The sequence below is a fragment of the Astyanax mexicanus genome, chromosome 1 (genome assembly GCF_023375975.1).
Source record: "Astyanax mexicanus isolate ESR-SI-001 chromosome 1, AstMex3_surface, whole genome shotgun sequence".
Classification (NCBI taxonomy): domain Eukaryota; kingdom Metazoa; phylum Chordata; class Actinopteri; order Characiformes; family Acestrorhamphidae; genus Astyanax; species Astyanax mexicanus.
This window is the reverse complement of record NC_064408.1, coordinates 62,155,738-62,183,732: the sequence shown is the minus strand read 5'-3', so window position 1 is coordinate 62,183,732 and position 27,995 is coordinate 62,155,738. Positions and strand designations below refer to the sequence as shown.

At 38.6% G+C, this 27,995-nt stretch overlaps 1 protein-coding gene across 1 annotated transcript in view; it reads left to right on the top strand.

The window, feature by feature from the left end:
* The first annotated feature begins 228 nt into the window (after positions 1-228).
* dab1a (DAB adaptor protein 1a) overlaps positions 229-27,995 on the top strand; it is a 519,346-nt gene continuing 491,579 nt past the window's right edge. Inside the window, exons 1-3 of the mRNA XM_022665931.2 lie at positions 229-320; positions 836-939; positions 1,110-1,403. The gene's annotated coding sequence lies outside the window, so the exon portion shown is untranslated. The remainder of the gene's footprint in view (positions 321-835; positions 940-1,109; positions 1,404-27,995) is intronic.

The window sequence follows — 27,995 nt, the reverse complement described above, 5'->3', positions numbered from 1 at the left end:
AAATAGATTTTTTTCTTTGTAAAACGCAGTGCAATGTGTAAACAGTAAACACATTTGGTCATAGCTCCATGAAAAGAATAATAATGGTTACAATAAAACTTAATAGCTAATTCAGTTTCAGTTTATTTTTAAGGGGAAAAATCTTGTTCTTTCTATACTTTCTGTGTTTTTGCATGAAACAACTTTGCTCTGTGATTAGATCAACATTTGATCTTTTTTATTTCTGCAGGGTTCCATGGTCCAGAGTGGTCTGCTGGAGGTGCTTAAGAAAATCAAGGACAGTAACAATCATCAATTTTATTTATTGTAACATACAGCATGTGAGCATAATTTGTATTTGTCAATACGCAAACATATTTTAATTAGGTCAGCAACTAATGATTATTTTTGTAGTTGACTAATTTGAAGATTATTTTTTCAATTAGTCCATTAGTCATCGATTATTTTTGACATGTTCTCTATCGCTAAAAATGATAGAAACAGCAGAACATAAAATTTGAAAGACATTTAAATGTCTAGATGTTGTTTAAACATGAAAAGTACTGATCTTTAGTGTGAAATGTGTATTCTGTTGTGTTTGGGCACTTTTGGAGACAAACTAAGTTTAGTATAAACTGTGAGAGTGAGCCATTTACGCATCTTTCATTGCGTTTCTGCTCCCAGCACTTTGTGTATTGCAGTTCTGTTACAAATGAAATTAAATTAAATAATGGACTCTTCTTCACCGCCCTAATTTTCACACAAAAAACGTTTTGTCAAATGATATACTAATCAGAAAAACATGGTGAGAAATCGTATACAGAGTGTTTCCTTTCCTCTCCTCATGATTTTATAGGACCAAGACACATCTCACCCCTCGGCGTCATCTTGGGACTTTCGAGTGCTCCTGCTTAAACATCGTGGACGGTGATGGATGGAGAGAAAACACAGGCATAGGAGGTATGTGAAAGTGAAGAATAGAAGAGCGGGGTGCAGCTATTCTAAGGAATAAGGTAGTGATGAGTAGGGATAGTGGCGATAGGGCCTGGTGTGTGTGTGCTGAGACGATGTGTGTATGTAGAGAGATTGGATGTGTGTGTTTGAGCCTGACTCTGCTGTTGCCTCTGTAGTCCTGTAGTCACCCTCGTAGAGCTGTTGAGTCAGCCAGGCTGCTGCTGCTGCTGCTGCTGTTCTTGCTGCTGCTGCTGCTGGAGAGAGGATTCCTATCTGCTGCTGGGATATCCACACCCACGGAGCCACACGCTCTGTTTGACAGTCCGGAGGGTCCTCCTGAACTAAAGAACGCTTCGTTTTTTCAGAAGAGGAGATCCGGGAACAAGAGGACAGGTGTGTTAAAAGAGGAGGACTCTGCGACAGGAAGAGTATATCCAGCAGCGGAGCCTGAATAGATAGAAGGAGCAGAGGTAGGGGCTTTTTACTTCTTTTAGAGGTGTCTTTGGTGTGTTGTAATGACATGGTGTGAAGTAAGTGTGTGTGTGTGTGTGTGTGTGTGTGTGTGTATGGGTAAAATTCTACTTTGGTAGAAAGTGAACTGGAGGCTGAGATGTGCCCTGCTGGGAAGATAATCAAGCCCTAATATAGACATAAATGTGTGCATATTCTAAATTGCAGCAATGTTGTCTCAACAGTTGTTAGTAGTGTTGTAAAGCTGCTATGCTGCAGTGTGTTTTTATTATTTTGTGATACATATAGGGGTGTATATGTCAAGGACTGTGTATGAGGTGTATACATTGGTTATTTCTATATCAGCACTGTATAAACTCTGCATAATGAAAGCAGCTGCTGTTTACAATGCATATACATTTTATAATGAATGGTTAAATAGAAATGAAGTCCTGATTAATTTAACATCAGTTCATAGGTAGGAACATTTATTGCTTATATTCAAGGTCTCTTTGGTGACCCCAGCAGCATAGAAGTGTGCAAAAGATTTTTTTGGGCAGTTTTAAACAGTTAAGGAATAGTCTACTTTTGCTCTTGAGACCAACCCTGTTTGATATAAACTGGGGTGTGTGTATGTGTGTGTGTGTGTGTGTGTTTTCCAGCCATGTGTCCTGTATCTTGTCTGTGCCTCTTACTGGAAGCTATAGCTTGTGCTGCTCAGTGATTTGACACTGACCATCAGTCACTCTGACAGCATATCCATCACTTAATGCTGCAGGACATAAAGTTTTACTTTTAGATGCACATGTGTGTATGTGAGAGCATGGGTAGGTTCATTTATGTGTTTCTGGGTGATGTAACCCTGGTTCTGTATAGAAAACAGATGGTATAGAACCGTTTAAAAGAGCCAGTTTAGGGTTATAGCCTATAAGGTTAATATTGGAGTACTGTGAAAGATGATTCCTACCTCTTCTTCTGTGGTTATGGGTCTGTGTCATCATCCAAGCCCATATTACTGCCACCATGGCTAAAGGAATGACTGTAATATGAAATTCATATTGATATTTAATTGCTTATCTTACTGTATTAATTGCTTAAATCTATTCTAGTTGTTACTGCACGCAGGCACGCACGCACATACACTGATCAGCAATAACAGTAGCACCAGGTGCCTACTATTGAGTAGGTCTGTTTAAGGTTTAGAATGCACAAGACCTCTAAAGATGTTCTATGGTATATGTTCCCAAAATGTTAGCAGCAGATAATTCCTTTAAAACATCAGTGTGCTATGATCCTCTCTTTGATTCTCTTGTTGTCTTTCTTGGAGCACATCTGGTAAGTACTGACTGCTGCATACCCCCAAAAATAAACCCTCAAGAGAATTTTAGATATGTTCTTATTTAGTAATTTAGCCATTGCATTGATTTACCTTTGTTAAAGTGGCCAGATCCTTATGCATACTCCCTAATATAGCCCATCACTTAACAGATGCCACTAGAGATATATGATTGTGGGAAAAAAAAGGCTGACCTTGCAATATTTTTTTTTCTTGTAAAATGTATTGCGATATTAAACAGTACAGGAATTTTACCGGAAGTCAAAGAAGTCAGTGATATTTTTAATTAATTCCATGTATGCAGGATTTAAATAAAATAAATGATATTGGGCAAATATAACAACAATTAAATTAATTAATTTAAATATAATGTGGGCATTGACAATGATGAAACCCTATATTGTGCAGGTCCAGAAGCCATGGTGAGATTAAGGATAATTTTCACTTCCTCTGTCAGTGGTGCTGATATTCTGATTGGTTTGCATGTACACCATATAGGAGCATTTTGTAGCTCTATAAGTACAGACTGTAGTCTATCTGTTTTCTGATTTTGAGAAAGTTCACAGAGCAGCTATTCTTTAAGTGGTTGGTTAACCCCAGCACTGCAGTGACACTGACAATGACAGTGTCATTGGTTCATAGCTCAGGTGCAACTGGATCAGATACAATAGTGCTGCTACACCATGTTTGTCAGCTTCAGCATGTTCTTAAGTTGTCAAACTCTGAGATAAATGTATTTAGTTGTTGTTTTAAAATGGTGCCATGTAAGAGAGTTCTTAGCCAAGTTTATGTTATAAAGATAAAGAAAGCAAAGCCCTTTCACTCTTTTGCATGTCTTCTTGCACTCTTTCTCTGTCAGTCACTCAGTCTGTGAATTTAACTGGAGACAGATGGGTTGGGTCGAAGCAGAGCTGAGGCCTTGAATTGGAAATGTGAAAAGCAATTAGGTCAAACAATAAAAAAAGAGAGATTTAATTCTACTAGGTCCTTCCTTCTGTAGAGGTGCAGTTGCACTATGATTTTCTATAAGTAATCCATAAGCGTGTGTGTTTGTGTGATTTATTATTTTTTATTTTTTTGGTCATGTTTTAGTGCTGACATACTGTGTTAATACCTTGTTTCTCAAATGTTTTCAACTATTTTTACGCTGTGGTATGTTCACATTACATCTGTCACTCACTCACAATGTTCAGAACAAGCTTTTGAGTAAGGTTTCAAAATCATTGCGTTTTTTTGGCCACACATTGTAATTGTGATACAATGTTTGGATAGACATCAGAAGGGCAAGCGTTTACTGTGTAAACACTGCAGAAAGGTGCTGTTTTTCGATTAGAAACATATGTGCATCTGCTGCTGTTTCCTAATTATGCTTAGAGCATGGATTCTGTCTGCATTGTCAAGGTAACTAGATTTCACTATAGCAACTCAATGACTCAGCTAAAACTAAGACCTGGAATCCAACTGACAGGTCTGCCCAATTTCCCCATACATTTCTTTGAGTTGTCAAAGCTTTATTTCTTTCAGTTAAAGAACCAAGAAAGAATCTTTCTTCCAAATTTGTAACTACAACAAATCCACACTCACAGCCTTGGCTTGTCAACTGTTGAAGCAGCGCCTACAACACTATTATCTGAAGACTAGGCACAGAGCTGCTGGCTGTGATGTGTTTTCACAGTGATGCTGTTTAGCAACAAGCATAAGTTACTGGTTTCACAATCTAATCGATAAAATTCATTTATTCATTATTTTATTGCATTTTATTTTATTTAGTTGAATTTACTCAAACCAGAGCTGTCTTTCTCTTTCTGCAATCTCAATTGGATCAGGTATTGGGAATTCATAATTGAATTGTGAATTGCAAAGGCAGCAGAAAGTGAGTGATCAAATCATATATGTGTTATTTTCACCATTGCTAATGTTGTTATTATATATCTATGTAGGTGCCAATTTGCCTCTCTGAGTAAAGTGTGTGTATATAGATATAGATCTTTCACTTCACAAACTGGCTGTATTGGTTATGCACAAGCACTCTCGTAACACTTTTGAGCATCCAAGCAGAGAATCAAATCACCTGTTAGGGCTCGTTCTGATTAAAATCTACTAGTTTGATGATTGGTAGAAATGTGTATGAAGCTGAAAGTGGTGCAGAATGTCCATATAGTAAGCATGAAAACTTACAGGCTTTTCTAGGTTGTTTACCTCTCTTCAGGAGGGTAAAAGCTTTCTGATGCATTCCGTCTCCTGCAATGCCGTCTCTTTTATTATGTGAGTGCCATGTACTTTTTCTTGATGTTTTTAGAGGAAAATATAACAAGTGGAAGAGAGCGCTCAATCCAATATAGTAGCCTGTTGTTGATCTCCTGAGACTTTAAATTTGGTTTATGTAATGAAAGGTATGGAAAACAGCCTTTGTGTCTGGGGTAAGCCTCTCTCTCTCTTTCTCTTTCTCTCTTTACCTCACTCTCTCTGATCATACCCCAAGGCCAGACTGTGACACATGTTCCAGACCGACTGATCGTGTGGATGGGTGTGCTGTGGAGAAAGAAGGGAGCCACATTTCTTCATCAGTGAACTTCTCTGACAGTCTCTCAAGGCTTGTGCTAATGAAGTCACATTTATCTCTGGCAGGCCCAGATTCCATTAGCCTATGTCTAATTGTGTTAACTCTTGACATGGCCTGAGTACTGTGTGCATCTCTGTGTGTATGTTCAGCTCTGGAAAAAAGACACCACTTTAAAATGATCAGTTTCTCTCATTTTACTATTTAGAGGTAGAACTTTCTGGTTTTGTTGTATAAACCACTGACATTTCTCCTAAGTTACATATAAAAATATTGTTATTTGGAGCATTTATTTGCAGAAAATGAGAAACAGTCTAAATAATGAAAAATTAACTTTGCTTTCAATCCTTAAATAATGCCAAAAAAAACCAAGTTTGTATTCATTTATAAACAACAAGAATGTAATAACCCTTATTTTTAATCACCGCTTTCATGCGTCTTTGCATGCTCTCCATAAGTCTTTCACACTGCTTTTGGGTGACCACTCTTGAAGCAAGAATTCAAGCAGTTCAGCTTTGTCTGATGGCTTGTGATCATCTGTCTTACACTTGATTATATTCCAGAGGTTTTTCAGTGGGGTTCAGGTCTGGACATTGGCTGTCAATCAGTTTGAACGTCAGTCAGCAACTGCTGGATGACATCAAGACACCTATGAAAGAATGGCAAATGAGTGGTGAAGTGCATGGAAAGAACCGTTCAAAACAATCTCTTAGAGGCAGGAATAAAAAAAAAAAAAGACCTTCAATGAGAGGTTTGCAAAAAAATCATAAGAATTGGACCATAGAGGACTGGAGTAAGGTCTTCTTCTCCGATGAGTCTAATTTTCACCTTTGCTCAACACCCTTGCTCAAATGTTTAGATGGAGACCTGGAGAGGTGTAAATGCTTAAGTGTATTTAACCCACTGTGCAGTTTGGTGGAAGATCAGTAAACATCAGCATGACACATAAAGACACATAAAACTGTAATTAAAAATTATTTTATCAATTATTGATTCTAAACTCTTCCTTAGATAAAACTTTAGGATTGTTGTTTTTAAATAAATATGAACTTGTTTTCTTTGCATTATTTGAGGTTTAACAGCTCTGCATCTTTTTTTGTTAATTTGACCATTTCTCATTTTCTAAATTACAATATTTTTATTTGGAATTTGGGAGACATGTCACCAGTAGTTTATAGAATAAAACAACAATGTTCATTTTACTCAAACCTGTACCTATAAATAGTTAAATCAGAGAAAGTAAATATTTTTAAGTGATCTTTAATTTTTTTTCCAGAGCTGTGTGTGTGTTTAGAATGCAGGGACCGAGAATTACGTTGGATTCATGCTCGTGTCTATGTCCACTATTCCTCACTAGTAGATCCCAAATAAGCTTTTGTGTTTAGCCTCAAAAGTCTTTCTCTAGTGGCTTGGATGGATTACACTATTTGCATTTTGAGGGGGTTAGTAAAATGAGACAAGGCTGTTGCAAAAGTTTAAAGGTTTTGGTTATTTGGGATTTTAAGTGCAACAGTGTTTGAGGTTCACTTCCTTGTACTGCACTCTCATTATTTTCTGTTTTCAATTCTAGGACACCTTTAAAGCAAACATCAGTAAAGGTCTCTATATTTCCTGCAAAATGTAGTGTGTGAGCTTCGCAAGTTTAGGAGATTGCATAGTTTCTGCAGTATCACTTGCCTGTCATGTTTCCCCCCAAGTTTATTTATGTATTAATTGCTATATACATTTTCTAGCACTTTATTCTTGTTTTTTCCATAATGGTGTGTGGATCATATTATAGGTTGGCAGGCATCCTGCCAAACTCCAGGTCCACCATTCATCCAGGCAATCCAGTATTCTACACTAGTTACATGATATGATTTTTCCCCTCAAAAATAGTGTATCTGAGTGTGTTGTGTGGCACTATTTGTCAAGGTATGGTTAGAAGTGTTGGTTAGTGTGTCAATCCTGCCGCTGTCAGTCTGCCTGCTCTGGAATCTGATTCACACAACAAAGACTCAGATTCCCAGCATGAACTCATACTGGACTTTCCTGACTCTGCTAATCATGTGATGCTACGGCTTTCCCACTCCCCTAGCTTCTGATTGTCCACACCTGGTCTGTGTTGTAAAAATACCCCTCTGTTTCTTCTGGTCCTTCTGTTCATCGCTGGGTATTAAATATAGTTAGTAAACTCTTTTACAACGCGATTACTTAGTTTTTACATTACTTTACTCTTTTTTTTTTTTTCCACTACCGATTCTTGCCCTGCCCTCTGTACTGCTTTTCTGTATTGTTTACCATTGCTGAACTCTTTTCGCATTTTGACTAGTCTTTTGCCTTGCTCTTTTTGCTGCTGGATTACCCGTGTGTGACCCTGTTTGCTTATCACGTACTGGTATGTTGTTTACTTTTGCTGCCTTGCTGTTACTGACCCTGTCAGTCCCTAACTATCCCACAAGCCTAGCCCCTTTATCAATAAATTGTGTGTTTGGTATCTAAGAGGGTCTGTCCCTGGTTTGACCACAGTGACATAGTGTTTTATACTAGCTGACGTTCTCATGTCTGGCTTACATGGGTAAAATGTAGACTAGGTGAGTTCCAGACGGGACTTCCCAATCCATAGTGAAAACCCATCTACAGTGTCACGTGTGTCGCATCTAGGCCCATCTACTGTGTATAGGCCAGAATGGACCCATGTTTAATTTCTCCTGGTTTTATCACTGATCCTTATGAGACCCCCATATGTGGGGCCAACATGGAAGTTGGAAGTTGGGCTGCTGATGTTTGTCTCTGCAGTATGTATGGTTCCATTGCTGATAGTATGCTTGTGTATTAATTCCACTGCTTGTTCTGCATTAAGAAAAGTCAAGTATCGTAAACCCAGCTTCATTGTGTAGCATTATAGCCACTGCTGTGTTTCAGCATCCTGTTCTCTGACTACAAGCAGAGACAGATTGCATTACGTAAGCCCACTCTCAGCCCGGAGTGTTTACAGGAGCTCACTGGCAGTAACCCCACAGTTCCAGAGCCTCGGAACAGCCTCAGTGGCACAGTGAACGGACGAGAGGACAGACAGAGATGAAGTGTTACCAGAGGGAAGAGAGTGCACACAGAGATAACTGCTAAGTAATGACACCATTTCCTACAAGGCTGATTACTGTGTGGGTGTGTGTATGTGTTTGCCCAAGGTCATGGTGAAGTGTAACCCTTTTCACAACTGAACTGATTAATACTTAACTGGGGCAAGATATGCAGGAAGACGTGGTTTGTGAGAGACCAAACGGAAGAACTGTGAATTACTAGTCCAACAACGTCTCATGTTTCACTTCTGAAATAAAATGACCTTAAAGTTTTAATGAGGCAGATTTGGATGTCATTTATCTATTAAAATTTGGCATGTGCTAAATGCTTTCTAAGTACATTAATGAGATGATGGAGCTGCTTTAGTTGCTAACTGGCCATTCTATTACATATACATGAAAAATGCGCTGCTCATATAATCATTATGTTGTTGTTAGCAATATTATACAAGTAAACAAGTACATATTTTGATTAAAATTAAATAAATTAGAAGGGGGTTGGTTCGCATTGTTGTTTTGGATGCCATGGTTAAAAAAAAAATGATATACCTATCCATACCTATACAGTCACAAAAACGCTAACACATTTCTCATTTAATCCACCATAATTTGAGGTGTTAAAAGATGTCAAAGTCAGACTATTGGTGGTTTCCAATCAAAATGTGAAAACAGAGATGAAGAATAGAGATAAAACAAGCATATGAATCACTCTCTCTGCATGCAACAATTAGAGGAAAAGAGACAAGGGCAAAAGTTTGGAGAAAGGGTTGGAGGAGGGAAATAAGAGTACATTTATCAAAGCCATACTCCTTAAAGCTGATGTTTGTAAGTTTTGGGATTTGGGGGATTTAGGGCCCTCTCTGGTGAGAATGGGTAATTGCACCGAGCATGCGGAAAAATCATTTTAAACTCGGCAGGTGTGATGCGGTCTCCTTTCAGAGTGGATGAATCCGATTCCAGGTTATGTTTAGTTAAAGACAGAGAGAGAGCGCACTCAGACAGAACCTTTACTCCTTTCGTTTCTTTGTCTTTACTATGAGAGAATGAGCTGCTTAGCTCTGAGTTTCCTTTGCTGAAGTCTCCAATTGCTCCACCAGCCGCTTGCGTTCAGTAAAACTGAGCCGGATCTTCTTTTAGAGGCTGTACATGTAATCTAAGTACATTAAAATGCGGAAAGTGACCCGACACCCCAGTTTTTAGAATGAATATATCAGGCTTAGCAGGGACAGTCGTTGCAGCGCACTGAGACCATTAAACACAATATTTTATCCCTTCTCCACTCAGAAATGCTTCTGCTTTTAGTTTAGAAACTAAATAATATGGACTGCCACTTTTAAGCACAACAGTTTTAATACAGTGCACACTTATTTACACCTTATTTACTAATATGCATGTATTGGCCCATGCATTGTAATGCTTTGATATGAGTACACTGACATAACACCCCTAATAGAAACATTGGAAATTGTCAGATATTAACTAAAGTAACAGAATTAGTCAGTTTGTGTGCTCCTCCTAGAGTTGCCAAAAAAACAGGAAATCTAGCAGAATGCTGGTATTTTAGTGCAGTAATTTAGTGTTTCTTAAAAAAAAAAAATACTTACGGCAAATGTGTAATCAGATTATAAGATAAACATATTGGTAAAATCTAAACATCAGTCCAGTGCCAAAAATGTATGCACGTAGTTTACTGATGGTGATATCACATGGCATTTCTTCCTTTGCCTTTGCTGGAGTGCAGTTAGAGATTGTAACCTGTACATCAGGTATAAGTGCCTGGCCTCTCATAAAACTGCTAGCAGCTGGTTAATTTATCAAGTTTGTTATGGTTTTCTATCCAAACAAATATAATGGCTAGTGTTGCTATGGTCAGAAACTGTTCAATGATAGAGTGTAAGGTCAGTGACACACTGACTTGAGGTAGGTGAACATCATGAAGTAGCCAGTGTATGGGAGACGAATGATTGGTGAGTGCATTTGTTTCTTTTTTTTTTTGTAAATCCATGGCTGTAATTCCCATAACTGCTAATTAACTGGCATCCCGTTGGATCATTTTTCACTCGATGTTGGAGAAAATCGTTTTGTTCAAGGCTGACCGAAGATTAGGGATGGACCAGTTCTCGCATGCTTTGACTGACAGACAGCCCATGGAACAGTAGCATACTTTATCATGTATTGGGAATACACTGAATGAAAAGGTGATCATTATTTCTGCTGTTGAAGTTTTCCAGCTGACAGCGGCAGTGCTGTGTGAGACAAGGTTAGACAGCAGAGGCATATAGAGAACACAGAGAACTCTGCCTCCAATACCTGTTCTGTCCCACGAATGACGTTACATTACCATAAACTGGGGCCACTAGGAGAGTAAGCTGAGTGCAACACTGTCAAGGGAGTCTTAGACTAAGTATTTCAGGATGAACAACTTGGCGAAATGCAGGTGCAATGAATTCGAGTGTCGTTCCTGAGTGTGTGTTCCATATAGAAGGGGAAAGAGAGAGTGTGTTGGAATGGATGAGGTGTAGCTCTTATAAAAGGCAATGCTTCAGTGTTTCCTGTGTACCGTTGCTCTGAAGCGAGAGCAGCAGGGGTGTGCAATCGATAGAAAACCCTGTGATCCATATCCTGTTAATGGATGCAGGTGCATTATTAGAGATTAAATACAGAGGGACAATCAGGATACACTCTCTCTCCCTCTCTTTCTCTATACATGTCTCTTTGTGAGCAAAGGAGAGGGTTACATACCAAACCATAACCTGGCTCAGTGCAGGAGAAGCTTCTTTAAAGAGTGCGGTAAAAAACAGCTTATGGTAAATGTGGTCAGCTGCACAATACAAAGCAATCCTACAGAGTCAGATTTGGCACTGCAGGAAATGTGTGTGTGCTGCTCAGTTTAGGGGTCTAGGGTTGGGTGTTCGAACCTTGCTCCACTCACTGTCTGTTAGGAAATTAGATGTTCTCAGTATTTTCATGCAGATTTCCTTTCAGAGCTCAGTTTCCTTTCACAACTGCACATGGTACATGAACTGGCTGTGTTAAATTGGTCCTAGGTATGAATATATGAAAGAATGAGTTTGTGTGGTACCCTGCAGTGGACTGGCACCCTTTCCTAGAGGGCCTTTCTGGTCTGCACCCAATGATTCTGTGTTAAAAAGGCTCCAGAAACCCTGACCAGCAAAAAAACAGATAAGAGAATTGGCGAGTCTCTCATGTATAGTATAGCCACTGATAGCCACTTTATGTTCCTTCATCTAAACCACAAGTAATTACTGTAAGAAAAGCCTCAGGATGGGCACCTCTATTGCTTTTAGCTATAAATAAATACTGATAGCTATAGAATCTACATCTATAAAACAGAAAAGCATTGGGACAGATGCTATATAAACTGTATAAAGTCTATTTTTACATGGCTTCTACTAATTATAAGAAAAGAAAGTCTAAGCTTGATGATGCATTCAGAAATACTGATATAAACTAATATCAACATTTTGGTTCCGTGTTTCAGCCTTGCATAAACATTCTGCACTTCTCAAGTATTGGTTAAAGCTTTTCATGTAATCATTTGATGCCCTTCACTTATTTATTTATTTGTTTATTTATTTATAAAAAATAGTTATGTGCTGATAATAAGTCTAATGTTGTTCATTCCTACTCCTAGTGCATAGTAACTAAAGTAGAAAATTCAATTTGAACTAAAGCTTTTTAGTTTGTTTTTATATAGAGTATGCTCTTTAATGTATGATGTAGCTACTTAATGTACAAAATAAAAACAGAAATACAGGGGCAACAAAAGAACGCTCAAAAAACACCTGTTTAGTACATTCCACAGGTGAACAGGTTAATTGGAAGTGTCAGAAGTGGGTATACAGGCAGCATCCCTGAAAGGCTCAGCCATTCACAAGCAAGGATGGGTGAACCGCCACTTTGTGAACAACTGCGCAAGAAAATAGTCTTAAGAGTTTAAGTGCAACATTTCTTAATGACGACGGAGACCCCGGACTAGTGAGCAACTGAAGTTGTACATCAAGCAAGAATGGGGAAGAGTTTCACCTACGATTACTGTCCTTAGTTTCCAAACACTTGTTTAAAAGGAAAGGTGATGTTACACGGTTGAAAACATGCCCCTTTCACAAATACTTTGGAACGTGTTGCAGCATCATATTCAAAATGAGTAAATATTGGCAAATATGAATAAGGCTGATCAGTTTGAACATTAAATATTTTCAAATCATCATTCTGTTTTTATTTGTTTTGCACAAAGTCACAGCTTCATTGGAATTGGGGTTGTATGACAAACACAGAAGCATACTTGGCTAATGGTAATGCATGGCTTTTCGCATGGTGATGCAAAAAAGCAGTCCTATGTTAAAATCATGGATCAACTTATAATCAACATTAGACGACATTAGCCTTGTATCTTCAGTGCAGAAGTACAGAATCGGACCTCTGGTCATGTCATGGTTGTCTATATTTGTGGTAAATTTGATTTTTTTTTGCCAGCCTATCTCTCTGTGTTCTCTCTCGTTTTACTTCCATTTAATTCTTGAGCTTATCTAAGCCATTACTCCCCATGTACATTCTCTTGCTCTCTTGCTGGTCTCTGTCCAATGTGCAGAATGATGCTTCATCAGCTCTCCAGAGACTTCCAGCATGGATTCAGGGACACAGGGACTACCCCATTCATCCCCTCCCCAGGCTTCTCTCCTGTGCTGTGGCTCAGTGTGGCCACCCAAAGCCCTTCATCGCCCCCGCAGCCCCCGGCTCTCTCTCTCCATCCCCGAGTTTAATTACCTGATTGAAGTCGGCCCCGCTTTGCTCACTCCGTTTATCAGCCGCAGTGAGCGAGCGGGAAACGGGCTGTCCTCGGCTCTAGCTGAAGGACAAACGCAGAGAGGGAATTGCAGGCTCCCTCCATCTGCACGCTGCAGATCAGAGCACATTGTTTTGCCACGTTTCTTCCAAATGTAGAGCTTTACCATGCGTCACAATTACATTGTTGCTGAAATTTGTCCCCAGAGAAAACTGTAGCTCTCTGGTAAAACAAGACACAGTTTACCCCAGTGATATAATTCAGTCTATAGCTGACGATATACTATGATTGGCTGTTGACCTGAGTAGCTTTGCTAGCACATAGTAATGTAACTGCAATGTTTAGCTACATAAATGTAGCTGTGTTTCCATTCCCTTCCATTCGAAAGAAGACGAAATTGTCTACTAAGTTGTAAATTGCAACCAGTGTCTGTGTCATGGGGACCAGAAGCAGAGCCAAATGTCTACTCTTTTGTTAGATTCACCCCCTTCTCCCAGACCAAGTATGTATCAGAGTGCTTCTTTTGCAGAAGCTGGATACCCATGGTAATCAATATTTAAAGTGACAGTCCATATTATTTTGTTTCTAAATTTAAGGCAGAAGCATTTCTGAGTGGAGAAGGGATAAAATATTGTGTTTAATGGTACCAGTGTGCTGCAACGGCCATTCGTGCTAAGCCTAATATATTTATTCTAAAAACTGGGGTGTCTGGTCGCTTTTCGCGGGAGTTCTTCTGGCGACGTCACGCGTCTTTACATACTTGCATTACATGTACAGTCTCTAAAAGACAATCCAGCTCAGTTTTACTGATTGCAAGTGGCTGGTGGAGCAATGGAGACTTCAGAAGGGGAAACTCAGAGCTCAGTAGCTCATTCACCCATAGTAAAAACAAAGAAACGAAGGAGTGAAGTTTCTGACTGAGTGCGCTCTCTCTATCTTTGACTGAACATAACCTGGAATCGGATTCATCGGCTCTGAAAGGAGACGGCATCACACCCACCCAGTTTACAATGTTTCTTCCTCCTGCTCTGTGCAATTACCCATTCTCACCAGAGATGGCTCTCAATCCCAAAACTTACAGACTGCATTGCGCAGTTGGTACACAGCGATCATTTGGGGTTATCTAGTGGGAATACAACATATCGCTGCCTTTCACACATTTACATCACTCTCAGATTTGAGAGAGATCAGTGGGGTTTGGGGAAGCTGCAGGTAAACAAGAAAATATAAAGGCATCTTTGAAAGCTAGTGTGAAGCAGTAATGTGTGGGTGGGTGGGTGTTGATGAAGGTTGAAATAGCTTGAGATGGGGTGTGTGTGCAGTGTGTGAAATTGGAAATGGCTGGCTGCTGTTGTCACTCGCTACATGTCCCATCACTGGCTAATTTGCTTTTGTCCGCGTCATTTCCACCCGCTCAGACGTCTTTCTGAAATTTCAATGAGGAAGAAGGCTCCTGTCAAGTCCGTGTCCTATTACCATCACCTCAACTGAGCCGTTCACTGAAGCACAAGGTAAAGTTGTCATGTAAAGCAAAGTAAACCATTGCATCCAGTCAAATCTGGAGTAATAGAAAAAGTGTGTTTATATTTGTCTTATGAATGACCATTTTGTGGCTTTTAATCTAGTTGTTTTTGTGTCACTGTAACAGAACTGAGTACTGTACTCATATATCAGATATGTAGCTCATCTGTGATCATATCACCTTAAAGTTTGGCATTTGATCAACCAAGATCAACAAATTTGGCATCTAAACTTTACTTTTTTTTTTTTTTTTTTTTTTTACAAATAATACAAACAAATTCTGAGCTCAGATTTTCGAGCCCAAAAATGTGCTTCATAATGCACAAAACCCAACCACTCAGAAACTCAGAATAAGGTCATCATTCTGTGCTTTGAATAGTAATACATGTAGGACGTTTCGTGAATGATAATTATGATAATCACAGTCTGCATCTGGGGCAAAAACCAAACACAGTTAAACATTGTGAGACTTGTAATGTGAACACGGGCTTATTTTATTAGTGCTTTGACTCTTGGAAGGTGCAAGCATAAGCATGTTTTTCATTTCTTTGGGTTTGTGTGTACAAACTCTATTACCACCTCAAACTGGATTAGTAAACAACCTCTTGCTGTATCTGGGAACTGCGGAATACAAGGTCATAGGAATGGTGGAATCCCCTATGTGTACACTAGCTGATTACCACATGCTGCTTTGTATAATTACACTTCTTTGATTATTCTCTAAAACAGAAGGCTTTTAAACTATTTATTTTTTAACCTTTACACACATCCCTCAGATCGAAGGGATCTGAAACAAAGGCCTGCATTTCTCTTGCCTTTGAGGTTAACGGAAAAGTTGGGGGTTAATGTTAAACCTCAATGCATAATGAATGCAGTTCCAATACAAACTGTTTAGTAACATCAGAAGAGAAGCAATATTAATAAATCCTACTATTATAAGGAAGAATATAAACCAGTCAGCCATAACATTTAAAACTACCAACAGGAGAAGCTATGCTATAAACATAACTGACAGTGAGTTAAAGTTGATTTGTTTTAAGAGGGTCTCTGACAAGGGTCAGATTGTAATATTTAGATGACTAGGTTAGTTTACATTCAAAGAGCAGGTGTGCTGTGGTCAGTACCTTCCAAAAGTGTCCCAAAAAAGGATGACCACTGAACTGATGCCCAAGACTAATTAATGAGCATAGGAGGTGAAGACTAGCCCATCTGAACCGATCCCACAGAAAAGCTACTGAAGCACAATATACTTGTGCATTTCCCATCTCGACAGGTCAGAGCTTTTTTTGGTGTCATTAGGAGGGTCTACAGGACATATGGCAAATGATATTACCATAAAGATATAGTTGATTGTTGTACGCTTGTTGGTCCAAAAAAACATGTGCATCAGATGTGCTTCACACGGATGTTCAGGATGTTCAGTAAGTGTTTTGGATGTGTTTAAAAGGATATGCATGCCACTTTGTTGGTGAAAAACCATTAAACATAACTTGCAAGATGCTGCACTGCTCAGGTGATGGAGTTGTTGAGGAGTAAAAAATTCAAATGGTATCATGGGCAACCCAAGTACTAGACTTAAATCCCACTGAGAACTTGTGGGAAGTGCTTTAATAGCAAATTGACCACATTGGTAACATCAGTAAGAAATAAATAAGTAATTGTTATTAATTGGGATACGTTGCATTTCTACATGCCCTTAAAATCATGTAACTGAAGGAAATTAAGAGAGAGACAATGGCCTCTTTTCCATTGATTTCCATTGATCATTGCCAAATGATTCAAAACATGATGGGTTTTCTTTCGGATAGCTTTCCCACACAGTCATGGTTTTTGCATGGAGCATGTACCAACTGGGTTGATCCTGGTTTTCTCAGCATGGTTAACTAACTGTCCTTGGGGCCATTAACCTTTGTGCTACAAGATCCAGGGTTTTTATTAAAGAAAAATAAAACTGTGTCTTGCTCTGTGGAAGACACACAAGCTCTTTTTGCTGCCTTTGTTAGGCATTAGCCTAAAATTATACTCTAGAAACTATACAAAAAGACAATTTAAAACAATACAAAACATCAGTCTTTTTTATTTAATGTATGTGGTTTACTCTGTTGCTCTGTAGCATGCTAACTTTTTAACTGTGTGACATCAGGGCAGGAACTTGGAAAAAAAAAAAACTGTACCTGGTCTCACAGGTCCACACTAGTGTGGAACAGTATGGAACAGTCTTAGTAACCATTTAACCCTGCATTGGAACAGAGGTGATAAAAAAAAAAAAAGCCTAGGTAACAGATCAACAAAAGACAGACTGATATTTAACAGATGTGCCTTGAATGCTCTTAACCAGATACACTGAAAGGTCTGAGGGGGAGAGGGAATATCTGTTTCTTGCAGCTCTATTTGTTGAACTGTATTGGGAAATGTGTGGAGCAGAAAAATCAAATTACTATAGGTCATTACAAGAAGCATTTTAGCAATTATTTTTGACTGCCAGTGTATGAAACTGAGCATTGATTTGGTGCAGCAGACGGGGCTAGCTAACTAGATAATGATAAATGGACTTTCTCTTTCTTTTTGTTGGTGCATGATTGAAGTAAAGAGATGATTTAGGAGATTTATTCTAGGTTTGTATATATGAACCATGATGTTCGTATAAATGGCATAGTGCTTTACTAAAGGGATAACGTATCTTATTTTAACCCAAATGTTCCAGATTTTTAAATACTGTTTAAGAATATCTTCTTTTAGACTTTTAGACTGCCTGATGATCAGGATGAACAGGATTTATAGCAGTCTTTTGATGTGATTGACAACTGCTGAAGAACTTGCCAAATAATGACCAGCTATGTTAACATTGCAGTTGATATAAAAAAAGGAAATTTAACAGAATTGTTGGGGCTCCAGACTGTTTCAGGTGTGGTGATTTGGAATGCATCAATCAGCATATGCACAAGAGGTTTGTTGGTGAGGTCCATCAGCCCAATTATGTAATTATCATAGCTCCCTCCATTGATGGCAATTAAATACTTAATGGAATCAAAGTGGCACACTAAATGGAAGAGGGGGACAGTTCTGAAAAGGTTTTTTTTCCTGTTCACCTGTCTGTAGAAGACAGGTTTTGATATATAAAGAGTCCTTGACCTTTTCAGTCCATTTTTCAGTTCAAACCTCTGCCTGACTTTTTTCCATCTCTTTCTCTCGTTTATTTAGATGTCTTCCTGTGTGGTGGCAGTAGACGGTTTTCTTTTTAAACTTTTTAAGCTCAATCCGAGAGTGCTGAAAGCCATGGCCACCCACAAAGTAACAGAAGTTTACTTTCAGAGATTAAGGAAGAATTATTGACAATCTGATGAATTGCTGTTTTTGGGTATTGCTTGAGAAGGCCAAGCAGGGGAAACAAGTGTAGACTGGAAATGACTGAACTGATGGTCATCTATTTTAGATCATGAGAATTTGGCTGTTTTTTTTTGTTTTGTTTTTTTTTGTAATTTGCTTTAGGCTGTGCATTTTTCATTTGTTATTGCTAATATACATACTTAGTCAAAAAGAAGTCCTAAAGGAATTAACTGCATGTAATAAAACTTGGTGGTAAAGTGGCAAGTCATTTTCAGTGAGTCCTGCTTTTCTGAATACAAATTCTAGTGGCATACTGCTGGCATCTAGAGGGCTTGCTTTGAAGGCATAGATGCTATGCCATGGCCAGGCGCATTACCAGACCTATCCCAAATCGAGAATATGTGGGATGCTTTTAGATGTGCTATTACCCTCCAACCCTGTCTTTAGGATCTGTGTGAAATATTTAAGCTGCATGGAATAGTTTATTACAGAAAACCATTAGGAACCTCTAAGACTCTATGCCGAGATGTCTGTTGAATTGTGTTACACATTTGTTACACTTTACTTTTGTACATGTAGCTTAATAGATATGACAAAGGGCCCTATTTTAGAGATCTATAGGCGAGGTGTCAACCGTGCACTGTGCAGCTTGATTTTAAGCCATGTCCGTGTTTGTTTGCTATAGCAGCAATGGGGAATAGACTGTTGCTGGGGTAGATTATTGCAATGAGCATCACACCTTGCTTTGCACAGGGCTCCAAGAGTTGCTCATATCAGTAAAGTTTTAAAATCATATGTTATTTCTGGTGACCTTTATCTTCCTTCCAAATAACATGCCATCTAATACTTCCTTCTGGGTGCAACTAATTTTTACATCAATTTGTTTGACGATTATGTGGTATATTACTTAATATTGCACCATAATAATTTCTAACCAATATTGTGATACACTGTTGAATTGTCAGAACATTAGCATAGTGCTCCAAAGGACACATGCTGTGTCCAGAAATTGAGAGAGGCTGTTTGAATGCTCTCTGTTGGAGCTGGCAGCATGTCATCCTTGATCATTCACCCTCCCTCTCATCACTTCTTGCATGCTAGCCACATGCTAAAGGAACTGTATTACTGCCAAATTTTAATGTAGAACCTGCAGCGTTAGAGCGATAGAGCCCATGCACATGAACACACACACGCATATAGAGATTATATGCTGCATAACCAGTGCACTGCTGACGACACATTTGAATTAAGTTTTGATACAGATGAGCATTAAAAATAAATGATTACAAAGAAACAAAAACAGTTTTGTGATTCTGCTGCATGCGTGTCTTCCTTTAGTCATGGAGGATATATGAATAAATAATTTGGAGCATGTTTCCTTTCCAGCTGATTTACCATTCCTCTACCCTGTATTTTGCCTTTGTTTTTTTTTCCAGGTCACTCTCATTCTTTTCCCATTGTAGGGTATGAGGTCATTGCGTATTTGATAGGATGTAATGTCTTGAACTAGGTATAGATTTGGCATTATTTTTGTTATTAGCTCTGTTCTTATATTTGGGCATGATTTGCTGTTATGGACGTCTTACAGTGAATGGATTGGCTTTACCTGTTGGCTGTGGGTGGCAAGACTTATGTGCCCCAGGGTTTGTTAAAACTGATAGTTTTAACCTGTTTATGTCATAATCCTGGAGAAAACCATGACAATTTTAACTTCAAGTCTACATAAAAGTACTAAAAGTAATAAGCAGCCCAGTTTGATAAGATCAGTCATTAGTCTTACATCCCTTTACTCTTGTCTTTTTGGCTCAATCATAAAAGAAAGATTAATTAATGCTGTCTAAGCAAGAAGAAAAAGGCAGTGTGACCTCACAGTGTGAATTGTGGATGCACAGCACTGGCAAGTCTCAAAAACACAAAGAGCAAAAAATATTATATAGGCATATTTACATATAGAGGAGTATGGATGTTTAAGATTAAGTTATTTAAGATGCCCGTAAAGGCGGACATTCTTACAAGCATTTCTGAACTCATAAAAGATAATAATCTGGTGGATCATGTGGACTGTGCCAGTAGAGTCACATTACAGAATTTTCCAGAAATATTACTGGGGTTATGCAGGGTTGCAGAATTCTTGTAAGAATTGTCCTACTCCACCAAAGTTACAGAATTCATTAATCAGCATTCTGAATTAGTCAGTGGATCATCAACATAATTCTAAAGCTGTTATTTTAACAGAAATTGCTACAAATGCCACTTTAATCATGTGACCTAAACTGTATTTAACATGCATTAGAAAACAATACTAAGGTTTAGGAACACTTCAATGGCTGCTTTATAGGAGTGACATGAAACTTTAGAGCTAAAATATGCTCCACAGCTTCATTGATTTGTATCAAAGTTTGTTTTTCTTTAATAAATTAGTAATTAATAATAAGTTTGTACATATTTGCTGCAGTATCATCTTCTACTCCTCTGATATTACTTAGATGTACAGTAGATGTTGAAACATTGTTGTGAGGATTGGATTTATTTCACCTATAAGGGCATTGATGAGTTCTAACCTTGGATGGTTAGTTATGGATGAAAAATGCTTCAATAAAGTGGCAAAATCAATAACTTGGAGGGTTGTCTGTTATTCTGGACTCTCATTTACATTGGGGCTGCAACTAATAATTATTTTAGTTATTGTAGTCGATTAATCTACCGATTATTTTTTAGATTTTTCCATTAGTCTTCGATTAGTATTTGCTCCTGTTTTTAGCTTTTACTATTGGTTCAAACGATAGAAACAGCTGAACGTGGGATTTAAATGCCCATTAAATGTCCAGAACATTGTCCTTTGAATGTGGAAGGAGCTGATATTTAGCTCATTTGGAGTCGACATTGTGAAGACATTTACATTGTGTGCATTGTTCACATTGAATGGACCACTAGAAATGACATCTTTGACACGGCAACTTTGTTTTTCTCCTGAAAAGTTAATACTCTGGGGTTGAGATCTTGTTTGTGACTGCAGCAGAATGGATTTGGACCAAAAGAAACAAGAACATTGGTCAAAAGTTGACACTGTGGCCCTATACTACCACATACACAGATGACTAATGACAACACAGAAGGCTGGTGGGCACTCACTCACTTTTTGCTGTAAGTGTTTGAGTGTGATGAAGGAGTGTGGAGGGACAAGAGCGAGCACATAGCTGTGGATCTTTGCTGTTTTGACGTCACCATTTACTGCTTTGAATGAGTGACTGACTGAGAATCAGTGGGAAGGAGAGAGGGAGTGTGGGTGGGAGTGGGTGGGAGGCTGGGTGAGCAAGACATGAGGTGTGGAGGTAGAGAGTGGAGGAAAGATTGACCGAGAAGGAGAATGAGAGTGCAAAAGTGTGTGTGTGTGTGTGTGTGTGTGTGAGTGTGAGAGACAGAGTGATGTGTGGTTCCATCTCTAGCAGCAGAAGGCTGGTGAGCAGCGGCTGGTGAAATGGACTGTGATATTGGCTTTTAATTCTACGTCTGCTTACTGCATTGGGAGAAGAGATCTAAAAGAGGTGAGAAGAGAGCATACACGGGAGAAGGAACGATGGGCAGGCTATGCCCAGGACAAAGAATATAAACAAAAATATCAAATATATATATATATATATATATATATATATATATATATATATATATATATATATATATATATATATATATATATATATATATATATATATATATTAGGGGTGTGACGAGACACTAATATCACGAGACGAGACACGATATTGGGTTCACGAGAATGAGACGAGATTTAAAAATAAAATTTTAAAGAAAACGTCAAAAATGAAAAATGCCTTGAAAACTACAGTTTTATTTGACAAAATCGTATAATGCAAACTTAAGAGACTGTTTTCTCTCACACATTGATTCTATAAGAAATAAAAATAAGATAAAAAATAAAAATAAAACTTTTCTAGGTCTTATATAGTGCAAACAATAAGTGCAAACCACAACCAGTCATATTAAGCCTAGGGTTTGTGTTTTTTCTCCTAAATCTCTTGTAATTTAACTATGCATAACCATAACCAGTCATATTAAGCCTATGCTTGAAGTGCAAACAGAGACAGAACATGTTTTTAAATACAGTACAGAGCTAAGGGATTAGTACACCTTCCTATGAAACAGTCACATGTAGGATTTACTTACAGTATTTACATATGGTTTGTGTCTTGTTGGTCACTCTTACCGTTTATTGTTTCCACTGGAGCCAAAATGCAGCCAGACATACAACTTAAAAGTAGCAGAAGCATCTTTTATGCGAATGCCCGAATTTTCCTCTTCTGCTGAGAGCTGCTCTCACTGCTCAGCCATCATACTCTATCGCTATCGCTACTGGGTTGCCAGATCCCTCTTAAAAAGTCCACACTTAACAGTTTTTTGCCCCGTGAGACAGGTTTAAGCCTGACGAGAAATATCGTCTGTTTTAATCTCGTGAGATCTCATGCCACGAGATCTCGTCACACCCCTAATATATATATATATATATATATATATATATATATATATATATATATATATATATATATATATATATATATATATATATAAAATAAACATAATTAATGAACATTATTGCTATCAAAACAGTGTCCACCCTTTTTGCCCCACCCAATCATATTGAAAAAAGAGGTTTCAGGCCTGCCAGCTTTAAATGTGTGGCTCCTTAAGCTATCCCAAGTAGCAGGCTAAAACTAGCACTCACATGCACACTCACACAGCGACCCCCCCCCCTCCTCTCTCTCTCTCTCTCTCTCTCTCTCTCACACACACACACACACACACACACACACATGTCTAGTCTAGTTTCTTAAACCCACACATTTCTGCATCATATTTTGGTATATCACTCCTTGCTACCTTTTATACCATTTGCGTTTTTATATTAGTTTATAATAGTTTTAACAGAATTAATTTAATAACAAAATACACAATTTCAGAACTGTTGATACTTTTTGTATGATTGTAGGACTATAATAAACAAAAATGTTAATAAAACACTACTACAGAGTTTCATGCCCCTATTATATTGTGCAACATTTGTAGAGAGGCTGTTTTTGTTTTTCCACATGGTCACAAAGGAAGTAATCTTAACACGTCCCACTGGATATACTAAAACATGTTGGTAATCACACATCCATTAATCAATCAGTCTTGTGTGTTGGGACAACCTCCACCTACAACAGATCCATAGCAAACCCCATTAGCTGCAGTGTCTCACTTTGGGCTACATCCTCTATACTGCATGCTGTTGGTCTGTAGGGATAAATAGTTGATGTATTTTGACATTATTTATTGATATATTCCCCATCTGCGGGGTGGTGTTGTGACTGGTAATGATTTGTTGAAAGCCACTGAGGCACTGAGAAATAGACTTGTCCTTAGAGACTGTTACACAGTGCCTTATTACATCACTGAGCTGTGCCACCGCATCTCCCGTGGCACATGAATGTGTCAGAGTGCGGCGCATGTATTACTGTTCTCGGTGGATAATGCAGCACGCTGTGTGAATTCACTGTGAGGTGTGAGGTGAGAGATGAAGCTGAGAGAGTGGAGAAGGTCACGGAAGGACCTTGCATGTATTCACACCCCATAATGTTACATATGTGTGTGTGAGTGGTCCTGGGAACATCTCAGTAGTAGAACATTAAGTGTCAGCTGATAGAAACGCACACACACACACACACACACACACACACACAGTAAGAGAGAGGGAGATAAGGTTGGGAGTTCTTCACCCAGAGTGTCACAACCAACATAGACACTGGGGAGTCCAGCGAGGCATTTCATCGTCATGGTAACAAGTACCGAGCTAAAAATAGAGTGCCTTTTTCTGGAGCATGTGTTCCTTGGGGAAAATGGGGGTAAAGAGCGGGAAGAGAAGCTGAGGAGGGGTGTGGGGTTGGTGGTCTCCTTTGGGCCTTAGAGACAAAAATGGATATTAAATACAAATATTACCTCTTTCTGCCATTTACCTCTTGACCGCAGCCAAGTGGAGCCCCCTGATGTGAGTGCAGGAGTATAAAAGGCTGAAATAAAGGGATACAGAGACCTATAAGCTCATACTTTTAAAAAATGGGTTTAATTTAGTGGTGCTATACAGTTTGGACCATTATCTGGAAGCTCACACCAGACTGACTCTTTATACACCAGTCTTACTTATTATAGACATTATGTGCTCAGTGCATTTCTTTTTATTTATAGAAATGTTACATGTTCAGCTGTGTGTAGTAGTTATGTATAGATTGCTTTACACTGTGTTTATTAATGTAGCATATATATAATCAAACTAATTTAATTATTAGTCAAAGACAACCCAGGTAAACACAAAATGCTGTTTTGAAATGATGTTTTTCATTATTTAAGGAGAAAAAAAATAATCAAACCTACACAGCCCTGTGTGAAAAAGTGTTTGCCATATCCTAACTGTGGTTTATCACACCTGAATTCAATTTCTCTATCCACACCCAGGCCTGATTACTGCCACACCTGTCCTCAAACAAGAAATCACTTAAACAGGGCCTGCCAGACAAAGCGAAGTAAACCAAAAGATGCTCAAAATAAAAAGAAATTCAGGAACAAATGAGAAATAAAGTAGTTTAGAGCTATCAGTCTGGAAAAGGTTATAAAGCTTTTTTTGGTTTTTGGTAAGTTTCTGGTCTCCAACAAACCCAAGTGAGAGCAATTATTCTCAAATGGCAAAACACGTGGAACAGTGGTGAACCTTCTCAGGAGTGGCCAGTCAACCAAAATTACCCCAAGAGTGCAGCGAACACTCATCCAAGAGGTCATGAAAGACCCCACAACAACATCCAAAGAACTGCAGGCCTCACTTGCCTCAGTTAAGGTCAGCGTTCATGACTACGCAAAAATGGCCTGCATGGCAAACTGCCAACACGAAAATCACTGCTTTCCACCGGTGTAATAGTGCCAATTCTTCATATACCATGTAGTTAAACTATGAATGTGATATATGATAAAATGTATCATAGCATGTTTCAGTAATCTGATTTAAATTCTTCCTGGTAAAATGTGCATGAATTTTTTGTTCCATTTGTACTGAAAACAGTTTTTATAAATCAAAGTATTGTTTAATAATGTTAGTGGTAATAAACTCACAATATATCCAATGAAAATGTTCATGTGTTATGACTAGTAAGGCTGTACATCACTATTCAGTAATTAACAGTGTTTTGATCTATGTGATCCTTTACAAATAAAAGGTACACAGTCATATATTTAGTTAGAGAGAGTACTGTGATATAAAGGTGTGAGGCTGTGCTGGCAGTGTTGTGGCTCTGAGAGGAGCGCTGGTGCAGAGCAACAAATCGAACTTGTGAGGGAAACAAATGATTCTGCATGGCAGCATATTCTAGTGAATGTTCCCGCAGAATGCACTGCAGTTATAGAAAAATCTTTTATGTAATTAGCCTCTACAGCCCGAGTCAATTAAGGACAAGCCGGAGCGGAGTGTTGAGTCAGTGTACAGAAACTTGAGTGAAACTTGAGGATGACTCAACAACTCAAGCCTCCATCTCTACCACTGGAGCCTATATTTTCTCAGGGTATGAATGTTTTATTTTGGTGTCAATCTATTGCAGATGACTGAGTAAGAAGCTCAGCAGGAAGCAGAGCAGGTCAGTAATAATTAAAGCCGGACTCCACACCACAGTTCCATGCAGTCTACCCCTGAAATGCTGCCCATATGTACTGCAGTGTGTGTGTATGTGTGAGAAGTGTGAACAGTGTCAGAACGTCACAATTCTTGAAGGTATTTTCACTGTACACAATGTCTCACAGTGACAGTTGGTCACAATATTGGTTGGCAGGACTAAATAAATAATACTATAATATATATAAATCAGAAGCTCACACACTGTAGCATCATGCTTCTAGCAATAAAACTATATTTTAAAAAGTATCTACTGCATTCAGACATTCAAATAGGGTAAGATTGGTTCAGTAAAGGGTTTCAGCACCAGCCTTGGACCACAAGATGAATAGGTGATTCGTTCTGGAGATCTGTTTTTTGATGAAATTCTAAACTCAGTATACCAATCAGTCTTTCCCAAAGTGCTTGAGGCTTTCTGCACTGCAACCTTAAATTATTTTCCTGCTCCCAACACACGATTAAACTATTAAACTTCTTATATCAGAGTTTAAGGTGGTTTATTAAGTCACTGAATCTGCTAAAAGTCTTTCCTAAGTTTCTGGTGCAGTATGGGTAAGAAATTGTACAGTAGTGCAAGGATAATAGACAAAGAAAATATGCATAGACAATAAGTACAAAACAACAATAAATACATTAAAGAAAGTCAATACAGAAATCTTGCCTGTTATCCTTGTACCTTGTCCTACCTATACTGCATGGGTTGTTTAGTTATACTGTAAAACCCTCTATTAATATAGTTATTAGAGCTTAGATCGGGCCCAAAAGCCCGAGCCCGAGCACGTTCTGCCCGTGCCTGAGCCCGACCCAACCCGAACCATAAACTGTCATTATAAGCCCGTGCCCAACCCGAACCGCCCCAAAAACTGGCTGTTTTTGGGCTGTTTGAATGAGCGAAATATGATCAAAATTATGTTTATTTAATTAAAATGATTTTTACGAACAGCTACACAGTTCCAGTTAGTTGCGTTTTTTCTTTTAATTATCATTTTTATTAGATTCAGTTAACACATGTTTTTTTCCCTTTCAGTTTTCGTTATATCGTTCGTTTTCGTTAAAAATAATTTTACAAAGTTAATTTTATAAAGTTACTTAGCAACATTGTGATTATCACACCAGAGCTTTATATAAAATAAAAATATAATTAAAAAACAGATGCCTACATCTCGGACTATTTTCTGAAGCCTGACCTGACCCGGCCCGAAAAATAAGGTGGGAAATCTCGGCCCGATTTTGCGTCCGTCCTCGGGTCAGGTCGGGTTTGGGCAGAGAATCTAAGCTCTAATAGTGATTAGTAAAGTTAAATTTAATTGAAAATGTGCAGGGCAGGGTGCCTCCAGAACCAGTATTGGGAAACACTGCAAAATACAATTATATACAGCACAACACCTTTTAATAAGCAATAGATTTGCTGTTTTATGAAAGCACAAGGGTGTATGCTGGCAGTAATGTCGCCCTATTTGGCGTTGTGAAAGACCATGGTAGTGTGTGCGTCAGAATTCTTTACAGAACAGACTAAAAAGACACATGAACACATGAAACATAGCCTGTTTCTTTTAAAGGCAAAATCATTAGGATTTGAGAGTAGATTTTGTGTGGTTTTGGATGGAATGGGTGGATCTGGTCATGCTATGGTTTTGTTTTCAGTTGCACCATTTGTTAAACTGAATTTTGTGGAGCTATAATCAGGCTTAAGATTTTGCTCCAGACTTCAGTAAAGTGTGTGCACATTATGTGAGCCACTAGATGCAGTGTTCTGTAGTGGCAGAGGCTCTCCCAGTGACACACACAGATAGGACAGCATGCACATAATCTCATTTTACAGATAGGGCTTCTGGCACGGGGCGGTGGGACAGGGACGCCTCCGAAGTGCAATAAATTACAAAAGGAATTATCCCAACTGATGGTGTGGGCAAGTAGACTGCAGAGGCCCCTGCGCCACGTCTTCTCCCTCACTCTCTCTGCAGTCTGAGAGAAATGCTTAGCCAATAGACATGCGGAGGAGAAGGTGAAGGTTTTGCTCTGCATTTAGATTTCTTTTTCCCATTCTTTTTCTCAGCCTGTCACACGCCTCCTTTCTCTGCCTGTTTCTTCTGCATTCTCTTTGCCTATCACCCCTCCACATCTATTCAGATAAATTATTCTTCTCCCCAGTGAGCTTTTGCTTGTTCCAACTCTTCTTTTGTTCCTTTTTTTCTGTTAATCCTGTCCCTCACTTTCCCTCGCCACTTATTTCCATAAAACTTTTTACTTAAATCCTCTGGTGTTGTATTTTTTTTTTCTCATTCCTCTCGTTA